This window comes from Protopterus annectens, chromosome 1.part0 (assembly GCF_019279795.1).
Source record: "Protopterus annectens isolate FY-2018-M chromosome 1.part0, PAN1.0, whole genome shotgun sequence".
NCBI classification, from domain to species: domain Eukaryota; kingdom Metazoa; phylum Chordata; order Ceratodontiformes; family Protopteridae; genus Protopterus; species Protopterus annectens.
The window spans coordinates 1011830455-1011853726 of NC_056725.1; positions in this window are offsets into that span (position 1 = coordinate 1011830455).

Here is a 23272-nt window from a genome sequence, read left to right on the forward strand (position 1 = left end):
ATATACTGGAGTTTGTGGACAGCCACAGACTGCACCTGGCAGGTCATATAGATCAGTGTCTGTGGGCACGGACACGGTACCTGTGCCTGGCAGGGGTGCTACAGACCGTATCCGGTACTAAGCCAGACTGGGTACTGTCATCAGAAGCAGGAGTTTGTTGACTGGACAGAGGTCCCTGTTGGGACTGTCCAGAGCCACGTGCACGTGGTCTCCTGGGGCGGTCTGAGGACAGCACAGACCCAGCATTGCTGGGGCTGCTGCTGGCACTATGGGGGTGTCAGCAGGCCTATTGTCATCTGTGCCGACTGCCAGCTGCTGCTGTTGCTGGCACACGGCCACGTCGATGCCGCAACCATCCTCCATTGCCCTGGCTCATGGACATGTGGTTGTGGAACTGCTGTAATATGTCCCCACATCGTCTGTCTATGACATCGGTGAAATTACGGATAGCATCTACGATGTCACGCATACTGTCAGTCATGGATGTGCGACATGCTCTCAGCTCCCTCAGACCCTGTCTGGTGTACCTTTCCATATGTGACTGTGCCTGCATGACAGCCCGAAACATAGCTGAGGTTGACAGACCTCTTTGGGCACATCTGCCAGAGGCAGTATGCCCACGGATGCTCCCACGAGAACCAATGGGCAACTGTCTGTATGGTACCATCTCAGGACCCTGCCCATGGCTGCTGTGTGGGGAAGCATGTGCCACAGATACCACATTACCCTGGTCAATGCCCACTGTATCCTGTCCATCACCTAGGGACAATGGTGACATAGGATGTACTGGCAGGATGACTGTGCGCAATGATGGGGTTGACAGCTGTGTACTGTCAATTGGCTGACCAATGACAGACCCTGACACACCTTCCTGTGCCATTACACAGATATCATCATTATCAGTACCTGTGGCACCAGATTCAGGTTCCCTGCTGCAGGACACCAGAGCAGCACCAGAACCTGTGGGAGGAAGACAGGAAACACAGTTTACAATGTCTACACAATGTTACCAGTGATGCACAAATGCACACATGCACACATGCACATATGCACACGTGGACACAGGCACACATGCACACATGCACACATGCACACGCGGACACAAGCACACATGCACACATGCACACGTGGACACAGGCACACATGCACACATGCACACATGCACATGTGGACACATGCACACATGGACACATGCACACATGCACACATGCACACATGCACATGTGGACACAGGCACACATGCACCCATGCACACATGGACACAGGCACACATGCACACATGCACACATGCACACGCACACATGCACACATGCACACGTGCACACCCCACAGTATACACACAGAGCACTACTGAGTTACACTATTATTACTAGCACTATCAGGACTATTACAGGTATTGTTAAAACACACTCACCAGCATGGATGGGCTGCCTTGCTGTAACACCAAAGGGACCTGCAGAAATGAGGGGATTAATGTCAGTGGGCACAACTGTGCCATTGATACTGCGTATGATACAGTTCAGTAGTACACCAGTTGCCTTTCATATGTCAGCTGCTGATATTGGCAATATCACACCTGCACAATTACATACTATGTTGACAGCTACATACCAAGGACACACCTTACACATGCATAAACTAACAGTGTACAGAACAGTCAAGTGTACATATGGCATATTACCTGCACGCTCCATGTCGTGTTGCTGTGTGGATCCAGCCTCCATCATAATGCAGGTGTGTTGCTGTTGATGTTCCTGGGCTGGAGCCACAAGACTTAGGAGTAGCCCCTCCAGTCTGGTGAGGGGGGGATGTGTGGCCACCCCACCTCCTGTGGCGACCTGTTGCCTGTGGATATCCAACGCACGCTGATGGACATTACTGATTAAATCACTGCAGTGATGTCGTACCTGCTCATATGTCCTATTATGCGTGCCAATGTCATTTACCCTACGGACAAGGTCTTGCCACAGTGCAGCCCTCTCCTGCTGATTCTGGCTGGTGCGGGAAAACAGTAGGTCATAATTCCGCAGCAGGCTCTGGTGTATCTCTTCATCTTCTGCAGCAGAGTAGGCAGGATTTCGCTGACGCCCAATGTCCCTGAAAGAGAACACAAACAGGATATCAGCAAACTATGTCAGCAGTATATGGCACACATACTATACATGATACTCAACTGTAGTGATATACTACTACTCCCATATGTAGCACGTGTGTGTCTCTTGGTGGATACACATGTACATGGCCAGATATCAGTGCTCAGCCAACACCTGTGCAACAATACCTGCCACATTACATACAACATAGTACCAAGCCCCATCGTCAGCACAGTGAGACAGGTCCAATGCACAACCTCACTCTGGGGGTTCATACCAAGGTACTGTATGTGGAATGCCATCCACTAGTGTGATCTGGACACAAATTAATCAGCCTGGATATACATATCCCACCACCACCACCAGCACAGTAGACTACTTTGATATATATATGTGAATAGACATATTTTCACTTGTTAGGACTGACATGGTATCCATGCAGCCCACTGGGCCAGTGGAAGCCACAACCCACAATACTGACCCCTTTGCAAATGCTTCCCATGGACATCCCAAAGAATGCATGGAACATGCACACACATGTCTAACCCAGACCCTATGCACAAAGGTTAAGCATCCTGTCTGGTGGACCCCAGCCAAAGGCAAATTGTATAATGAAAGAAGGAGGCTACTGCAGGACAGAGCAGATTCACATAAAGGGAAGGCATCTGTGGTCGGCACTGGTAATAAGCTAAGGTCTCTCATAACAACATCCACGGCCAACTCTGAGAGGGAAATGGCCACGGACACTATAGATAACCCCAAGGCCTTCTTCAGTTTCATTAGACATATGGACCAAAAGCCTTAGATATGCTCTGAGTTACTACATACCTACTTAACATTCACTGAACCCACAGATATTGGCAACATTCTGGCAGACAGGTTCAGTGCAAATATCCCCCCTCCATCTCCCCCACACTTAGAAATACTTATCACAGCTGAATGTAACCTCCCTATCATCTCAGATGTCCAGGTGAGGGCCGCCCTCAGCAAAGCAGAATACACAGCATCAATGTGACCTCATGGTATCCCTGGATCTGTGCTACGTGAACTCCAAGAGGAGATACAACCGCATATAAAACTGATATTTAACCTTGGCCTTACTACGGGATATGTACCTGAACACTGGCATACAGCAACAGTGGTCCCACTCCACTAAGGAGGCACCTCTACTGACCCTGGGAACTACCGCCCCATAAGCTTAACCAGCCTGGTCTGCAAAGCTATGGAATGATTCATTATGGGACGCATATACAGCGATATTGGGTACCTGCAGACACTTGATCCCACCCAGTTTGCCTTTGTGATGGGCTGATCCTGCCTTTTGAACCTGGTTGACCTTTTCAAAACAGTCACTACAGCCATTGATGATGGCAAAGCAGTCCATACAGCCTACCTGGACTTGCCTAAGGCCTTCAACACAGTACTCCACTCAGGCATCATAGACAAGCTCATCAGCTTACATGTTACTACATATGTCCCATGATGGGTTGCACACTGATTGAACTACAGAATCCATAAAATCAATATTGCGGGAGCCATGTCAGACTCAAAGCCAGTCACATGTGATATCCCACAGGGCTCTGTCCTAGGACCCCTCTTCTTTGGCATTTACTTCTCAGATGTGAAAGCAAACATGTGCGGGTTGTGGATGACAAAGTTCCCAGATGACTGCAAACTAAGCGCCATAGTCGTTACACCAGCTGACACACACATCCTACAGACAGGCCTCACTGAAACGGACAACTGGTGCCAGAATCATGGCCTAACACTGAATGACATGTAATGTATAGTCATCCCCTTTGGGTGAAACTACGTGCACACAACTTATCACATAGACATACATATAGATACAGACCAATAACAGATATGGAGGGTTCACAGTATGTAGACTATTAACTTGTTACTTTACATTACCTGTGTTTGTCACAGCTGGTTGCGTTACCATTACTATAGCTTCCTGCTGCTGCTAGCCCAGCTTGATACTGACACTGATGACAGCTTCAACTTAGTTTGTCTTACGTGTGTTCTTGTTTGTGTTCTTATTTTCTTTTTTTCTTTCTTTTTTTCTTTCTCTCTCTCTCTCTCTCTCTCTCTCTCTCTGCCTCCAGACTGTGCAATGAAAGTATTGCATGTGTGGAGTGGGAGTACAGGATGCTTTTGTAGGTATCTTCATAAGTGCATGTGATGGCCTCTGCAGCAATTGTAAGCCAGCATTTGCTAATTGCATGCAGCCAGTTGTGTACTGACTGCAGCTCTCACTGTGATTTCAGGACAGTGCTATAAAAGGGTATGAGAGATAGGTGTTGCCCTTTCAGATTGTAAGGGCAGGGACCATGCTGGTATGCTGTGGACACTGTTCTGTGAGTGTAAAGGTTAGTATCTCTCTCATGATTCAGGCTGTGTTGTAGATTCACATTTCTCCATTCATCTCTCCTGTTTCCTGTACTAAGTCTGTATGTACACTGACACCTACAACTATATATATATATATATATATATATATATATATATATATATATATATATATATATACATACATTTATATATGTAAAATAACTGACATTATTACCTACTAGCTACCAACTAGCATGGCTGTTTCTGTTCACACACTACTATTATAGAAATCCACTAGATTGGACAGTAAATATACATGACATGCTTTGTGTACTACAAATCCTATATTCTCTTTACATTCATTCCTACTATTACATGATATATTTATTGTAGCACAATGTTTTTGTATAACAGTCATGGCTTAGTGGTAAGTCATGCAGACTACTGTTTCCAAGGTCCTGGGTTCGGGACTGACAGTGGGATTTTATTTTGCTTTTGAACTGACTACAGGACCTGTCAATCAGAGTGACTAAGGCACTTTTAAGCAGTTGTAACCGGGTTAGCGCTGGTTTGCGTGCAGCTCCCGCATGCGCACTGGCGTTCAGTTCCGCGCACACCTGCTTACAACCGCTTAACAGTGCTTACTCTGGCGCACACCCGCGCTATTTTCTTTGAAAGAAATGAAAATGGGGAGACAGGAAAGTGGTGAAAAAGGGGTCACAAAGTGGGTAAGACAGTAGGGAAACAAGCTTGGGTTTTGCAGGAGGGATGTAGGTAAGGCCCATAGCTGCCCATTTCTTCATCAGCAACAGCTGTGCATATGTTTGTAATTTGGTGTGACATTTGAAACCTTCCACCCCTGAGATAGGTGTCAGGACAACAATAATACTTGTTGTACAGCCAATTGTAATTGATATTTTCCATGTCCAGCAGACATGTGTGCGGAATGGGCAGCTATGTATGGGGCATATTTTTTTGTGGGTACAGAGTGCCCTTTTTTTTTTCAGGTGAGAGTGGTATGTCAGGTAAAGGAAGTCGGTATAGCTGGGGAGGTAGGTTGGGTAGGTCAACAGACAAGACAAACAAGACGCATACAGGGGCGGTGTATGACACGTGTGGGGGGGGTTACACAATTGATGGGGAAGGATGTTTGGATATCCAGAGCCCATGAGCCCACAGATGGCAACAGTGGAACTGATATCCCCACCCATGGGCAGTTGCCACTGTTCCTTCACTGCCCAGGACAGGGCTGTGCTGGGGGCTGTGTAGGCCGGGCAACAGGCATGCCCATAAGGTGTGCCACCTGTGACACAAGCTGGCGTAGGGGCCCAAGAACACATTCCCGGATCTCCCTACACACCACAGTCCGGATGCTACGGAGGGTGAGTGGTGGTTCTCCTCCTGCCACACTTGCAGAGGGGGGATGGGCCCCATCCCCTGCAGCGCTTCCACCCACAGGTGGCACAGGGCCATCGGAGGAGGGCCCAGACTGGGCACTAGTGCCAGGTGCACTCGCCAGCTGAGGTGGGAGAGGTGGGTCCGCTGGAACCCGCCTTCCCTGTCATCCTATGTTTTGCATTATGTCATGACAGTTTGGGTTAGTAACATACAATACCATTCGCAATTAGTTGTAACAGCATGCATTAGTATTCCCATTAACCAAACACCCAGATATTCACACCATTGAATAGCGAGCATAACACATGCATAATTTGAACAGCAATACACAGTCCAACAACATGCAGGGTTGATTGATGGCAAGAGGCCATCAGGTTTGGATGTATGAACAGGGCAGATGCATCAACGTACATGCAAATATGTATGATCCAACAGGACAAATGTCCAGGGGTGTTAATTGTGATTGCACATACCAATTTCACGTGGAATGGATTATATGTGGTTATAGGGTAGGGTGAAGAAAATATAATTAACACCTTCAAATACCAATACATATGCTGTACATTTCTAATAGCTGCAGATATATACACACTACTGTTCTACCTACAATTTCCTATGTGATAACTACTTCAAGTTGGTGATAGGACTGTTACTGCTACATCAATATACATTTTATTGTTATTCATACACATTCATATCTGGCTTTGTTCAGCTACATTATCCTGCTACATTTGCTTTATATAGCTATAGACAACAGTAGATGTTTGGTATTTCAGACAACCATACTATCTGCATATTGCAGACTGAGAGCAACATATCCAGATTTTGGGATACACATTCTACCTGCAGGAACATTTTGAACACATTTTGCAGTTTGGTTCTGCTTGTCACATTCATTTCATTCTGTACTAACTGCAGTATACTTTATTCAGGAGTTATTACTACTTTATTGGTGGATTCATAACTCTTTCTCACACTCTCTCACTTGTTTTAATTTTACAATTCAGGATGGTACTTACTTCTAGGCTTTATTGACATGTTTTACCTGTAGTTATTACAATCCTTTCCAGCAGTCTCACTTCTGTCATGTTTCAGTATTTCAACAGGGATATATTTCACACATGTGATTTGCTCATCTTCTGCAGCTGTACTTTTCAGCCTGCTGCAGGTTGTGTACTATTATATTACAGGTGGGGCATCTTTATTTCAGACTTTATTTCAGACATTTTCATTTTTCTGTTTGGATTACAGACTGCAACACACTTTTGTAATCAAGCAATATTTGCAAACACTCTTACACTGTTACTTGCACATTTTATTACTTAGTGACTACACTGCACTCTTTTGCTAACTGTCATACTTTTATATTTCTTTACAGTTACTGGGAGAGGATTACTGACCTGCCTGGTGGCGCAACCGCACCAGCCTATCGCCATAGGCTCTGCGGTTCGCAGAACGGACACCTGCAGCTGTAATATAAATGAAGTAATATTGGAATACACATCTCCATAATATCAGCTAGTTTAATTTCTTACATACATAATTAAATGTAACTTACTCAGTAGTGGGGCGTTGGGCATTTGCCGGGCCTCCTGGATCCAAAGGTTCAATTGGTCCTGCTTACGTCTCTTCAGATCCGCATGGTGGTGATGGACCTGCTCACCACTCCTTGGAATCCCTGTGGCACTGGTGAGATCATGAGCCAACCGGTCCCACGCCTCAGCCCTATATGTTCCCCATAGGACCTGGCCCTGCATGAGTTGGGCCTCATGACTGTGGACAAGGAGCCAGACCATATATCTGGACTCCTCAACACCCCACCTCTGTGCTTGAAAGCAACTACCCTCACCTACTCCTGACATTCTGGCTGCAAGTTAGTTCTACAATCGATTATGCTGTGTATTCCCGCCTATGGGGCTTATATATGCCATTTTTCCTGCACTTATCTGTGATTGGCCATTTTGGAATTGTATCAGCTTCACAAAACCTGCTTTGTCATGCTCCACTTTCTATTCATTCCTATATATTTGCTATTATTGCATTTCTAAGTACAGCTGTCATGGCTTAGTGGTTCAGTACCTTGACTATGGTGCATGGTATCCTGGGTTGAACCTGGCCACTGCTTTTTATATTTTATGACTGTCTAGACAGGCTAGGGGTGTGTCTGTGTAAAGGCAGTTTTGTTACAGCTTGCTCAACGTTGCCCGTCGGTTAGCTTGTTGGCGCGGTGCGCAGCTCCGCGCAAATGGGTTACGCTGGTTTACACCTCATTTGGCTGTCAGCACGCATATTACACTCAGCTCAGCTACGGGCACACAGTTTCAGCATGTTAAAACACGGCTCCCCTAGGGGCACTCATTTTGCACCTGTTAAACCACTGCTCACCTACGGGCAGATGCACTCAACTTGTTAAATTATAGCTCAGCTACGGGCACATCTGCCATTTGTTATTATTTTGTTATCTCACATTTCTTCACTATAACTGGCCTATTTCATTACATTTTACATAAAATATAATTTTATATGTGTGCATATGTGTCAGGGACTTGTTTCGTGCTTATTTCACTAAAAATAAAAATTGATGTTGTGGGGGCTCGAACCATGACTGCCTGCTTTTCAGCCGACGTCTCTACCGCTACACTATTGCTTTTTGACTTCCTTTGCATAGTTAGTTCTTATATGCTTTTCCACTTACTGCTAACTGTGGCTGTGCTACGGGCACGCCCGCGCAAACAAGCGCACTCACGGGCAAACATCTTTACAGTTTAAAAAAAATATAACTCATGTTCATTTATATTATTTTATGTTCATAGTCTGTGGGGGCAAGTGTTGTGTTGTGTTTATTCACATTTCCATGTACTCTGTCATGGGGGTTTACTTTGGGCACTTTTACTCTTCTGGGGGCGTGTCCGCTTGCAGGGCTCGGCCTACGGACACGCCCCCTACTGTCCTCCACGGACCGTGTTAGCCTTAGGTGTGATTCAGCATGCCCTCATGCATATGCATGACATGCTGATGTCACACCGTTTAACTGCAGCCTCCGTGTAAGCCTTGTAACTCTTACACGGAGGCTTTGTGAATCCTGCCCTATATATATATATATATATATATATATATATATATATATATACATATATATATATATATATATATATATATATATATATATATATATATATATATATATATATATATATATATATACATATATACATATTTATATATATATATATATATATATATATATATATATATATATATATATATATATATATATATATTTATATATATATATATATATATATATATATATATATACACACACACACACACACACACACACACACACACACAAACACACACACCCACACAGTATATATAATGCATATATCAATTATATGTAAAAAAGGACATAAAATATATAGAAAATACACATAAAAATACTAATAGTGTATAAAAAAACTACAATTTCATCTGCTTAGATTTAAGTATAGCAACAGAAGTTAAAACTCGCTGACATCAATGTGTGGGAAAAAGCTGATCTCAAAGCTTCTTAAAGTGCTTCTGCATACAAAAGTCAGGTCTTTACAAATTGTGTTTAGAAATCAAACAACTGACCAAAATAAAATGAAAAATTGTCAAAGAAAATGTGTCTGAACATAAAATGTTTAAAACCAAGAAAGACAAAACATGATGAATGTAACCAATTTGCTGGCAAAAAATAAGAAGTAAAACATAAAAAATAATGAGTCATAAATGAAGAATAAAAATGAAAAATAATAAAATTACCTCTGCATACTTCTGAGTTTCAAAATGCAAGCTAAATTACTCTGTCGTTAAGACCTGGAGGTCTATATGAACAGAGTTTCAGCTGCCAAGTCACTTCTAGGTGCTCTAATAATAGTTGAAAAGGACCCCCCCTGATGTCAAAAGGAACCTGTCCTAACACCCTGAAAGTAAAACTGTGCTGAGGGTGGTCATTAACATGTTTCGCCAAAGCGTTTTCACACTTGTTTTTCCTATCCCTCCAGCATGTTTTGTTTATTGTGACGACAAGGTTTAGATCCCTGGAGCATGTGGCTCTGAGGGGTTGGTATTTCTTTAAGTGTAGCATGTCCAACAGCTCTGGGTTTGAAAAGCCCTTAGTGATGAGGTGTGCCACATAGAAGGATTTCCTGACTATTGTGGCGATGTGGTTATCGAAAGTGAGACCACTGTCCACCTGTGTACCTAAGTCTCTTATCACACTTTCAGTGTTTAGTGTACTGCCACCTATATGGTAATTCACAGGTACATGTTTTTTCCCCAAGGGGATAACTATACATTTCTTGGCAATGAGCTTGAGCCCATGGCTCTGGCATCAAGCATCTGTTTCTGTAAGGCCCTTTGGTAGAGTATCCACATCATTTGGGGATTCAATAATGGCTCTCAGTTTGTAGTCATCTGCGAACTTTGTTAGCCAAAGTCCCTTAGTGTTGGCCTGTACTTCAGAAAAGTAGATGCCAAACAAGAGCGGTCCCAGGACTGAACCCTGAGGTACTCCACTTCTCACTTGTCTGGAGCTGGATTTGTAGTTGGCTACTTTTACAGTGTGGGTTCTATCAGTAAGCCAGTTAGCAACCCATTTGGTGATGTAGGGATTATTGCCCAGCTTAGTAAGCTTATCTATGATTCCAGAGTGGGGAATGGTGTCAAAGGCCTTGGCAAGGTCTAGATAGGCTGTGTAGACCACCTTACCCTTGTCCATGGCTCTGGAGACTGATTCGAAGAAGTCAATCAGGTTCAGGAGACAAGATTGGCTCTTCACAAACCCAAACTGGGTGGGGTCCAGTCTTTGAATGTTGCCAATGTCTTTGTTTATAAGTTCCATTATAATATGCTCCATGGTCTTGCAGACAAGGCTCATCAGATTGATGGGACGGGAGTTTCTGGAATCCAAGGTGGATCTCCCCTTGAGGAGTGGGATAACTGTAGCTCTGTGCCACTCCGTGGGCACAAAACCTAAGGTGAGACTATGATTAAACATGACACTTAGGTAAGGTGCTAGTTCATATTGTAGTTCATGTAGTACTCAGCCCGGGATGTCATCTGGTCCCATGGATGCTGTAATCTTAGCTTTGGAGAGTGCGTTTTTTACCTGTGTGGCCGTTATTACCGGAATTTAGCAATCTTCCGGTATTGAGATGGGCCATTTAGTGGGTGAGAGTGGGGTGAAGTTGGCACTGAATCGATCTGCCAGGATATTGGCAATATCCTTGGGATCAGTATATTTAATGCCATTCTGTTTTAGCTCAGAGCAGATCTGAGCATTGCCATTTAGATTCTTGACATAGTTATAGAATGCCTTGTGGTTGTCTTTGGAATCTTTGGCAATTTTATTTTCGCAACTAGCTTTGGAGGATTTTATGAGGGATCTCAGTTTCTTACTGAGGCTGGTAAGGAAGTTTTTTGCATCCTGGGATTTTCCTCTTTTCTACAACAGTTTCTTCCTTTTGTTGTAAAGTTTGTTTATGGCAGGGGACCACCAGATTGGCTTCCTTTTTTTGAATATTAGTAATAATCAATTATTACTTCTTTTGTGTTTAAATTTTTGAAGTGCTATTCATCTTTAACTTAAATAATACATATATATATATATATATATATATATATATATATATATATATACATATATATATATATATATATATATATATATATATACATATATATATATATATATATATATATATATATATATATATATATATATATATATATATATATATATATATATATATATATATATATATATATATGTATATATATATATATATATATATATATATATATATATATATATATATATATACATACACACACACACACACACACACACACACACACACACACACACACACACACACACACAGTATATATAATGCATATATCAAATATATGTAAAAAGGGACATAAAATATATAGAAAATACACATAAAAATACTAATAGTGTATAAAAAAACTACAATTTCATCTGCTTAGATTTAAGTATAGCAACAGAAGTTGAAACAAACTAAAATAAATAAAACAAAATCCACGTCAGCAGAACCAGCAGCAAAGAGTCCAATATTAAGTGTTTTATTAACATCCACTTTTCGTTCAAGAAAACTGAACTTCTTCAGACAAACATCAAAAGGTAACAAATGTAAAAAAACTCCTTAAATACACAATTAACAACACATGGTACATTTGAATGGACCAACCAACTGGTTAAAACTCGCTGACATCAATGTGTGGGAAAAAGCTGATCTCAAAACTTCTTAAAGTGCTACTGCATACAAAAGTCAGGTCTTTACAAATTGTGTTTAGAAATCAAACAACTGACCAAAATAAAATGAAAAATTGTCAATGAAAATGTGTCTGAACATAAAATGTTTAAAACCAAGAAAGACAAAACATGATGAATGGAACCGATTTGCTGACAAAAAATAAGAAGTAAAACATAAAAAATGAGTCATAAATGAAGAATAAAAATGAAAAATAATAAAATTACCTCTGCATACTTCTGAGTTTCAAAATGCAAGCTAAACTTACTCTGTCGTTAAGACCTGGAGGTCTATATGAACAGAGTTTCAGCTGCCAAGTCACTTCTAGGCACTCTAATAATAGTTGAAAAGGACCCCCCCTGATGTCAAAGGGAACCTGTCCTAACACCCTGAAAGTAAAACTGTGCTGAGGGTGGTCATTAACATGTTTCGCCAAAGCGTTTTCACACTTGTTTTTCCTATCCCTCCAGCATGTTTTGTTTCTTGTGACGACAAGGTTTAGATCCCTGGAGCATGTGGCTCTGAGGGGTTGGTATTTCTTTAAGTGTAGCATGTCCAACAGCTCTGGGTTTGACATGGTCTTGTATGTTAAGCAGAGATCGCCTCTGAGTAGACGATATGTGACAGACTATAGCTGGAGTTTTTTAAGGCGGTCAGTGTAGGGCATCTGCTTTAGGCCTGTGAATTTTTAGTGAGGTATTTCTGCGGTCTTTCCAGTTGTTGCAGATGTCTTGAGAGGTCCATACCAAACGGGGTATTATGTTATATAATGGGTCTAATGAGGGATGAGTACAGTGAGACAATGACCTCCTTTTTTCTGGATGAAAAGCCCTTAGTGATGAGGTGTGCCACATAGAAGGATTTCCTGACTATTGTGGCGATGTGGTTATCGAAAGTGAGACCACTGTCCACCTGTGTCCCTAAGTCTCTTATCACACTTTCAGTGTTTAGTGTACTGCCACCTATATGGTAATTCACAGGTACATGTTTTTTCCCCAAGGGGATAACTATACATTTCTTGGCATTGAGCTTGAGCCCATGGCTCTGGCACCAAGCATCTGTTTCTGTAAGGCCCTTTTGTACAGTATCCACATCATTTGGGGATTCAATAATGGCTCCCAGTTTGTAGTCATCTGTGAACTTTGTTAGCCAAAGTCCCTTAGTGTTGGCCTGTACTTCAGAAAAGTAGATGCCAAACAAGAGCGGCCCCAGGACTGAACCCTGAGGTACTCCACTTGTCACTTGTCTGGAGCTGGATTTGTAGTCGGCTACTTTTACAGTGTGGGTTCTATCAGTAAGCCAGTTAGCAACCCATTTGGTAATGTAGGGATTAATGCCCAGCTTAGGAAGCTTATCTATGATTCCAGAGTGGGGAATGGTGTCAAAGGCCTTGGCAAGGTCTAGATAGGCTGTGTGGACAACCTTACCCTTGTCCATGGCTCTGGAGACTGATTCGAAGAAGTCAATCAGGTTCAGGAGACAAGATGGGCTCTTCACAAACCCAAACTGGGTGGGGTCCAGTGTTTGAAGGTTGCCAATGTCTTTGTTTATAAGTTCCATGATAATACGCTCCATGGTCTTGCAGACAAGGCTCGTCAGATTGATGGGACGCGAGTTTCTGGGATCCAAGGTGGATCCCCCCTTGAGGAGTGGGATAACTGTAGCTCTGTGCACTCAGTGGGCACAAAACCTAAGGTGTGACTATGATTAAACATGACACTTAGGTAAGGTGCTAGTTCATATTTTAGTTCATGTAGTACACAGCCCGGGATGTCATCTGGTCCCATGGATGCTGTAATCTTAGCTTTGGAGACTGCGTTTTTTACCTGTGTGGCCGTTATTACCGGAATTTAGCAATCTTCCGGTATTGAGATGGGCCATTTAGTGGGTGAGAGTGGGGTGAAGTTTGCACTGAATCGATCTGCCAGGATATTGGCAATATCCTTGGGATCAGTATATTTAATGCCATTCTGTTTTAGCTCAGAGCAGATCTGAGCATTGCCATTTAGATTCTTGACATAGTTATAGAATGCCTTGTGGTTGTCTTTGGAATCTTTGGCAATTTTATTTTCGTAACTAGCTTTGGAGGATTTTATGAGGGATCTCAGTTTCTTACTGAGGCTGGTAAGGAAGTTTTTTCCATCCTGGAATTTTCCTCTTTTCTACAACAGTTTCTTCCTTTTGTTGTAAAGTTTGTTTATGGCAGGGGACCACCAGATTGGCTTCCTTTTTTTGAATAATAGTAATAATCAATTATTACTTCTTTTGTGCTTAAATTTTTGAAGTGCTATTCATCTTTAACTTAAATAATACATATATATATATATATATATATATATATATATATATATATATATATACACACACACACACACACACACACACACACACACACACACACACACACACACACATGCACACCCACACAGTATATATAATGCATATATCAAATATATGTAAAAAAGGACATAAAATATATAGAAAATACACATAAAAATACTAATAGTGTATAAAAAAAACTACAATTTCATCTGCTTAGATTTAAGTATAGGTTTAATGCTGACTGATACATTAGGCCCTAGTGGTTTATCAGACTGTACCCCATCTATCCATTTATATTCTGCAACTTTTGCTTTATTCGTGACATCACCTCCTCTTACACTAAGTGTAACTTTCTGAATTACTCTAAATTTAAACTGATGGCCCAAACTTTTCTCTCTAATATGTTTTGCTAAGGAATTGGTGAGAATACCCCTACATATTTCTGACAAGTGTTCTAATATTCTTTTTCTCAATTTTCTATTGCACTTGTCTACATAAAATTAAGGATATATTGTACAGACCTCCTGATAAACTACATTTTCAGTACTACTTGTGGCAAAACACTCAAATTTATATCTTACCTTTGTAATAGGGTGTATACAATCAACACCACTCAAAATTTACTTGCAAAAACTGCAATTGTGACAAGACACAGTCTCTTTTTTAACATGCAAATTGTTTGTCTGCTGCAGCTCATTATAACATCATTTCTGTTTAAGAGTCTATGACTTCTTATAAGCGAAATGTGTTTTTTCATCTATATATCTATTTAACTCAGGCAAACCTTGTAATATTCTCTGGTTATTCTAGATAATCTTAGATATCTGTTGTGTTTTAGAACTATATTTATTTATGTATCATATATAGTTTGCATCCCTTATAGTATTCCTATTATCTACAAAGCCGCATTGACAGCTTGCAAAATATGGTATAGCCTATCTGTTTTGTTCATTTATAACATAATCGTGTACCTCATTCAGTAAATTGTCATTTTAATGCCTTGTTCAAAACTTATCCTTCATTTTACTTATCCATTCATTACAAAGATCCATATTCGTGGTCAACCTACTCACTCTTAAGAACTGACTTTTTAGTATCTCTGTAAATACCTGTCTGGGATACATACTACATTTATGTAGAAACTTATTGTCCTGTACATCTTTTTTTATAAATACATGCAGACAGTTCTTCTCCTTGTTTAGTAAGATGTCTAAAAAACATTTCCACTAAAGAACACTGTAGCTTAAAACTTCAAAAAACTTATAGTACTGTCCAAATAGTTAACATATTATTTCAAACTCTGTTCACCACCCTTCCATATCATAAAGATATTGGGCAGGATTCACAAAGCCTCCGTGTAAGAGTTGCAAGGCTTACACGGAGGCTGCAGTTAAACGGTGTGACGTCAGCATGCCATGCATATGCATGAGGGCATGCTGAATCACACCTAAGGCTAACATGGTCTGTGTAAGACAGTAGGGGGCATGTCCATAGGGCGAGCCCTGCAAATGGACACGCCCCCAGAAGAGTAAAAGTCCCGAAAGTAAACCCCCACGACAGAGTCCGTGTAAATGTCAATAAACACAACACAACACATGCCCCCACAGACTATGAACATAAAATGTATAAATGAACATCTTATATTTTTTTTTATAACTTATAAAGATGTTTGCCCATGAGTGCGCTTGTTTGCGTGGGCGTGCCTGGTGCTTAGCCACAGTTAGCAGTCAGTGGAAAAGCATATAAGAACTAAATATGCAAAGCAAGCCAAGATGCAATAGTGCAGCGGTAGTGACGTCGGCTGAAGAGGAGGCAGTCATGGTTCGAGCCCCCACAACATCAATTTTTATTTTTAGTGAAATAAACACGAAACAAGTCCCTGACATATATGTACACATATAAAATTATATTTTATGTAAAATGTAATGAAATGGGCATGTATTTTGAAGAAATGTGAGATAAAAAAAAAAAAAAATGTCAGATGTGCCTATAGCTGAGCTACAGTTTAACAAGTTGAGGATATCTGCTTGTAGGTGAGCAGTGTTTTAACAGGTGTAAAATGAGTGCCCGTAGGTGAGCAGTGTTTTAACAGGTGTAAAATGTGTTCCCGTAGGTGAGCAGTGTTTTAACAGGTGTATAATGTGTGCCCGTAGGTGAGCAGTGGTTTAATAGGTGTAAAATGAGTGCCCGGGGTTGAGCAGCATTTTAACACGCTGAAACTGTGTGCCCATAGCTGAGCTGAGTGTAAAATGCGTGCTGACAGCCAAACGACGGGTAAACCGGCGTAACCCATTTGCGCGGAGCTGCGCACAGTGTCAACAAGCTAACCGATGGGCAACGTTGAACAAGCTGTATCAAAACTGCCTTTACACAGATACACCTCCTAGCCTGTGTAGACAGTCATAAAATATAAAAGGCAATGGCCAGGTTCAAATCCAGGATACCATGCACCATAGTCAAAGTACTGAACCACTAAGCCATGACAGTTGCACTTAAAAATGCAGTAATAGCATATATATAGGAATGAATAGAAAGAGGAGCATGAAAAAGCAGGTTTTGTGAAGCTGATACAATTCCAAAATGACCAATCACAGATAAGTGCGGGAAAAACGGCATATATAAGCCCCATAGGTGGGAATACACAGCATAACCGATTGTGGAACCGACTTGCAGCCAGGATGTCAGGTGTAGGTGAGGGTAGTTGCTTCCGAGCACAGAGGTGGGGCATTGAGGAGTCCAAATATATGGTGTGGCTCTTCGTCCATGATCATGAGGCCCAACTCATGCAGGGCCAGGTCCTGTGGGGAGCATATAGGGCTGAGGCATGGGACCGGTTGGCACATGATCTCACCAGTGCCACAGGAATACCAAGGACTGGTGAACAGGTCCATCACCACCATGCGGACCTGAAGAGACGGAAGCAGGACCAACTGAACCATTGGATCCAGGAGGCCCGGCAAATGCCCAATGCCCCACTACTGAGTAAGTTACATGTAATTATTTATGTAAGAAATTAAACTAGCTGATATTATGGAGATGTGTATTCCAATATTACTTAATTCATATTACAGCTGCAGGTGTCCGTTCCATGAACCGTCGAGCCTATGCTGATAGGCTGGTGCGGTTGCGCCACCAGGCAGGTCAGTAATTCTTTCCCTGTAACTGTAAAAAAATATATAAGTATGACAGTTAGCAAAAGAGTGCAGTGTAGTCACTTATTAATAAAATGTGCAAGTAACAGTGTAAGAGAGTTTGCAAGTATTGCTTGATTACAAAAGTGTGATGCAGCCTGTAATCCAAACATAAAAATGAAACAAGTCTGAAATAAAGATGTCCCACCTGTAATATAATAGTACATAACCTGCAGCAGGCTGAAAAGTACAGCTGCAGAAGCTGAGTAAAACACATGCGTGAAATATATCCCTGTTGAAATTCTGAAACATGACATAAGTGAGACTGTTGTAAAGGATTGTTATAACTAAAAGTAAAACATGTCAATAAAGCCTAGAATTCAGTACCATCCTGAATTGTAAAAATAAAACAAGTGAGAGAGTGTGAGAAAGAGGTATGAATCCACCAATAAAGTAGTAATAACTCCTGAATAAAGTATACTGCAGTCAGTACAGAATTAAATGAATGTGACAGGCAGAACCAAACACCAACATGTGTTGAAAAAAGTACTGAAGCTGGAATGTGTGTCCCAAAATCTGGATATGTTGCTCTCAGTTTGCAATATGCAGATAGTATGGTTGTCTGAAATACCAAACATCCACAGTTGTCTATCGCAATATAAAGCAAATGTAGCAGGATGATGTAGCTGAACAGAGCCAGATATGAATGTGTATGAATAAATATGAAATGTATATTGATGTAGCAGTAACATTCCTATCACCAACCTGAATTAGTTATCACATAGGAAACTGTAGTCAGACCTGTAGTGTGTATATATCTGCAGCTAGTAGAAATGTACAGCATATGTATAGGTATTTGAAGTTGTTAATGAAATATTTCTTCACCCTACCCTATAACCACAAATAATCCATTCCACGTGAAATGGGTATGTGCATTCACAATTAACACCCATGGACATTTGTCCTGTTGGTTCATACATATTTTCATGTATGTTCATGCATGTGCCCTGTTCATACATCCAAACCTGATGGCCTGTTGCCATCAATCAACCCTGCATGTTGTTGGATTGTGTATTGCTGTTCAAATTATGCATGTGTTATGCTTGCTGTTCAATGGCTTGAATTTATGGGTGTTTAGTTAATGGGAATACTAATGCATGCTGTTACAACTAATTGTGAATGGTATTGTACGTTACTAACCCAAACTGTCATAATATAATGCAAAACATAGGACGACAGGGAAGGCGGGTTCCAGCGGACCCACCTCTCCCACCTCAGCTGACGAGTGCACCTGGCAGTAGTGCCCAGGCCGGACCCTCCTCCGCTGGCCCTGTGCCACCTGCGGGTGGAAGCGCTGCAGGGGATGGGGCTCGTCCCCCCTCTGTAAGTGTGGCCGGAGGAGAACATCCACTCACCCTCACCCTCCGTAGTGTCCGGACTGTGGTGCGTAGGGAGATCCAGCACACTGTGCTTGGGCCCCTACGCCAGCTTGAGGCACGGGTGGCACAACTCACTGGCATGCCTGCTGCCCGGCCTACACAGCCCCCAGCACAGCCCCATCCTGGGCAGTGAAGGCACAGGGGCATCTGCCCATGGGTGGGGATCTCAGTTCCACTGTTGCCATCTGTGGGATCATGGGCTCGAGATATCCAAACATTTGTCCCCATCAGTTGTGTAACCCCCCCACATGTGTCATACACCACCCCTGTATGCATCTTGTTTGTCTTGTCTGTTAACCTCCCTTTCCTACCTCCCCAGCTATACCGACTTCCTGTACCTGACATACCACTCTCATATTTTATTAGACCAGTTACAGCATATGGTAAATGCTAACGACTGTGAGGTCTTTGTTTTTTAAGTATATCATATGTTTTTTGTTTCATGTTGCCTTTTTATATTCATTTATATGTAGTGTGAATATGTTTAAATATATGCAGTTTTTGTGCAGTTTTAGTAATTTTAAAACAAGGGCATTGATAGGATATACTTGTATATAAGGCATTGTTTGTCTTTAAATGTTGAATACTTAATTGATTAATTGATGGATTGGGCGGTTTCCATTGGGAGATGTTATGTATATAAGGGAATGTTTTTTAACAGTATGTGTTCTGAAGAAGTCAGTTGTATTCTGAAGAAAGCGCTTAACCTTGTCTTTTGTGAAATTAATAAAAGAGTTTTGTCTCTGGCACAGTTTCCAGGTCGCTGGTGCTTTCTGCTACTTTCAGGTGGCAACACTCGTTTTATATTTGGTTGGACACCGGGACATTTCTGTTTTTCATAAGCCACACACATACTCAGAGCAGGATAAACACTGCCATAGTTGAATAGTTAAGAGATCAGACATAGCAACTGTGACTGAGTTACAGGGATGTCCCTGATGTGAAAACAAATGTCAACTGTGCCCCTCTGACACCCTGTCAAATGTACTAACAGTAGGCAGAAAGGTGTAACTACACATGCAATGGTAACTATGACTGACTGAAGGTATGCACCACCTGCACGGCACAAATGGTGTACTAATATATATGCTTGAAATAACCCACAGTCACAACTGCAGAGTATCAGAATATGTCATTGGAGTAACCCACTGCTATGTATCATTCCATGAGGCTGATAAAAGATGCACCGGAGAGTATCTGAGGCCTGCTCAGAAGCATGATCAAATACCCCTGTAAGTGTCAAGGGCCACACCATGGCCAGACCACACTGCATGCAGTAACACCCTACCACAACAAACACATAGGGAATTGCTGCCCAAACAGATTTAGCAAGCATTACAAGCTGTGAATGTAAATGGAAAATAGGAAAGCCATAGCAACACATTACAGGAAAGACACCTAGCAGGCATACAAGGAGTGAATGTAAAGGCCAAATATTGAAGCCATAGCAACAGATTGCAAGAGCCACTGCTATATACCAGTTACACCACAATCCCCACAGGAATGCACACACACCCATATACACAGTATTACTAGTCGTAGGTGTCAGTTTACATACACACGGAGAACAGGACACTGGAGGAAGGAATACTCAGCTTACAGAACAACATGCATTGCAGTGTCTACAACACAGCCTGAAATATGAGAGACATACCAACCCTTACACTCACAGAACAGTGTCCACAGCAAATCAGCATGGTCCCCACCCTGATAATCTGAAAGGGCTACACCTATCTAACAGACCTTTTTATAGCACAGTCCTGTAATCACAGTGAGAACTGCAATCACTATACAACAGGCTGCATGCAATTAGTAAATGCTGGCTAACAATTGGTGCAGAGGCCATCACATGGACATGTGCAGATACCTACAAAAGCATCCTGTACTCCCAGTCCACACATGCAATACTGTCATTGCACCCACTGGTGGTAGAGAGAGAGAGGGAGAGAGAGAGAAAAACAAAAAAAAAATAGAAAGAGAAAGAAAGAAAAAAAAAAAAACTGAAACGACAAAGCAAAGAGGCTGACAGCAGGCCAAGCAACTGCAAGCCTACACAAACAGCTGCAACAAACACAGGTAATGTAAAGTACTACTATAATACTCTACATACTGTGAACCCTCCAGATGTGTTATTGGTCTGTATCTATGTATATGAAGATATGCATAGGGCCGAGGACATACTGAAACTGTCACTGAAGGCTCCACATACATATGTATGTGACGGTAGCTATGTGCACATAGCAATGTAGGTTGTAGTGCAATGTACAAGTAGGTTGTACAGTAATGGATGTTCAGCAGTACGTTACTGTGTGTATACATATGTGGAACTAAAAAGGAGTATAGATATATATATATAACGTGTATACATATGTATATCGAGATATGTGTATATATATATATATATATATATATATATATATATATATATATATAATATGCATATGTGTATACATAGATAGAGAGGAATGTAGAAATACATAGACATATATAGTTTCACAGTGTCATAGTTTAGTACTAGGCTATCTGCAGACAGTGTATAGAATAGATTTATAAACTTGCACCTCTGTATAGTAGTGACACAATGAAGACCCCCCCTACATAATAGCATTAGTTTACTGTGCCTCTGTCTAGTAGTGACACAGAGAAGACCCCTGCTGTAAACCTATGATCTCCCATCCACTTGTCAAGAATGCACATGAAGAGTGTCAGTGAGGGTCTCTGCCTAACATGAACTGGGATCCTGTTCCACAGTATGGGAAGCCTCTTAGTGATGGATCTGTCCCTACAGTATGTCCTATTCATATGTGTGCTGAGGTTTAAATCCATAGCTGTTGTGCATCTGATGGATTTGGATTGTATGAGGTGGAATATGTCCATCAATACCAGATTGGACATGGCCTACAACATCAGGCACAGATCACCCCTACGTAGGCAGTATGCTATGGAATAGAGCATGAGTTACGTTAGTCTGGCAGCATATGACAGTTGATGTAGACCCTTGATCCACCTGGTCATGTACTTATGGGGTCCCCCCTAGCTGTTGCAAGTGCCAGGTGAGGTACATACCAAATGGGGCATAGTACACAGTCATGGGTCTGATAAGGGAGGAGTATAGGGGTACAATGACCCCTTTGATGTGGATGTGAATCCCGTCATGATAAGGTGGGCAAGGTAGGAAGTCCATCCAACCACTTTGGCAACGTGGGTGTCAAATGAGAGGTCAGCATTGAACAGTGTCACCAGGTCTCCGATTACTTTGTCTGTACTCAGTGGGTTATTGTCTATATGATGATATGTAGGTACCTTGTCCATCCAAAAGGGTATGAGTATACATTACGTGGCATGCAGTGTAAGGCCATGACTCCGGCACCAGTTGTTGGTGTCCGTGAGGCCTGTCAGTAGGATGTATATGTCAGCAGGTGTATCGCCTATGGCGCCTAGTATGCAGTCATCTTTGAACATTGTCAGCCACTACCCTCCCATGTCTGCTTCCACATCTGAGAATGATATGCCGAACATGAGCAGTCCCAGGACAGAGCCCTGTGGGACACCACATGTGACTGGCTCTGAGTCTGAAATTGCACCAGTGAGTTTGACTGTAGGGTTTCTATCCGTTAGCCGGTTTGCAACCCATCATGTGACATATGGATTTACATTTCAGCTGTTGATCATGTCTATGATGCCAGAGTGCGGTATTGTGTCGAAAGCCGTAGGCAAGTCCAGGTAGGCTGTATGGAGCGCTGTGCCCTCATCAATGGCTCTAGTGACTGATTTGAAAAGGTCAACCAGGTTCATAATGCAGGATCTGCCCTCTACAAAGCCAAACCGGGTGGGATCAAGTGTCTAAGTCCCCAATGTCTCTGTGTATGGGTATCATAATGATCCTTTCCATAGTGTTGCAGACCAGGCTGGTTAAGCTTATGGGGCGGTAGTTACCAGGGTCTGTAGAGGTGCCTCCTGTGTGGAGTGGGACTACTGTTGCTGTATGCCAATGTCCAGGTACATTTGCTGTAGTAAGGCTATGGCTGAATAGCATGTAATGTGCATGTGTAGCTCCTCTTGCAGTTCACGTAGCATGCAACCTGCAATACCGTTGGGTCCCATTGATGCTGTGTTTACAGCTCTGCTGAGGGTGGTTCCCAGTGGGACATCTGAGATGACAGGGTGGTTACAGTCATCTGGGATAAGTAATTCCACATGTGTGGGTGAGGGAGGGGAGAAACCTGCACTGAACCTGTCTGCCAGAATGT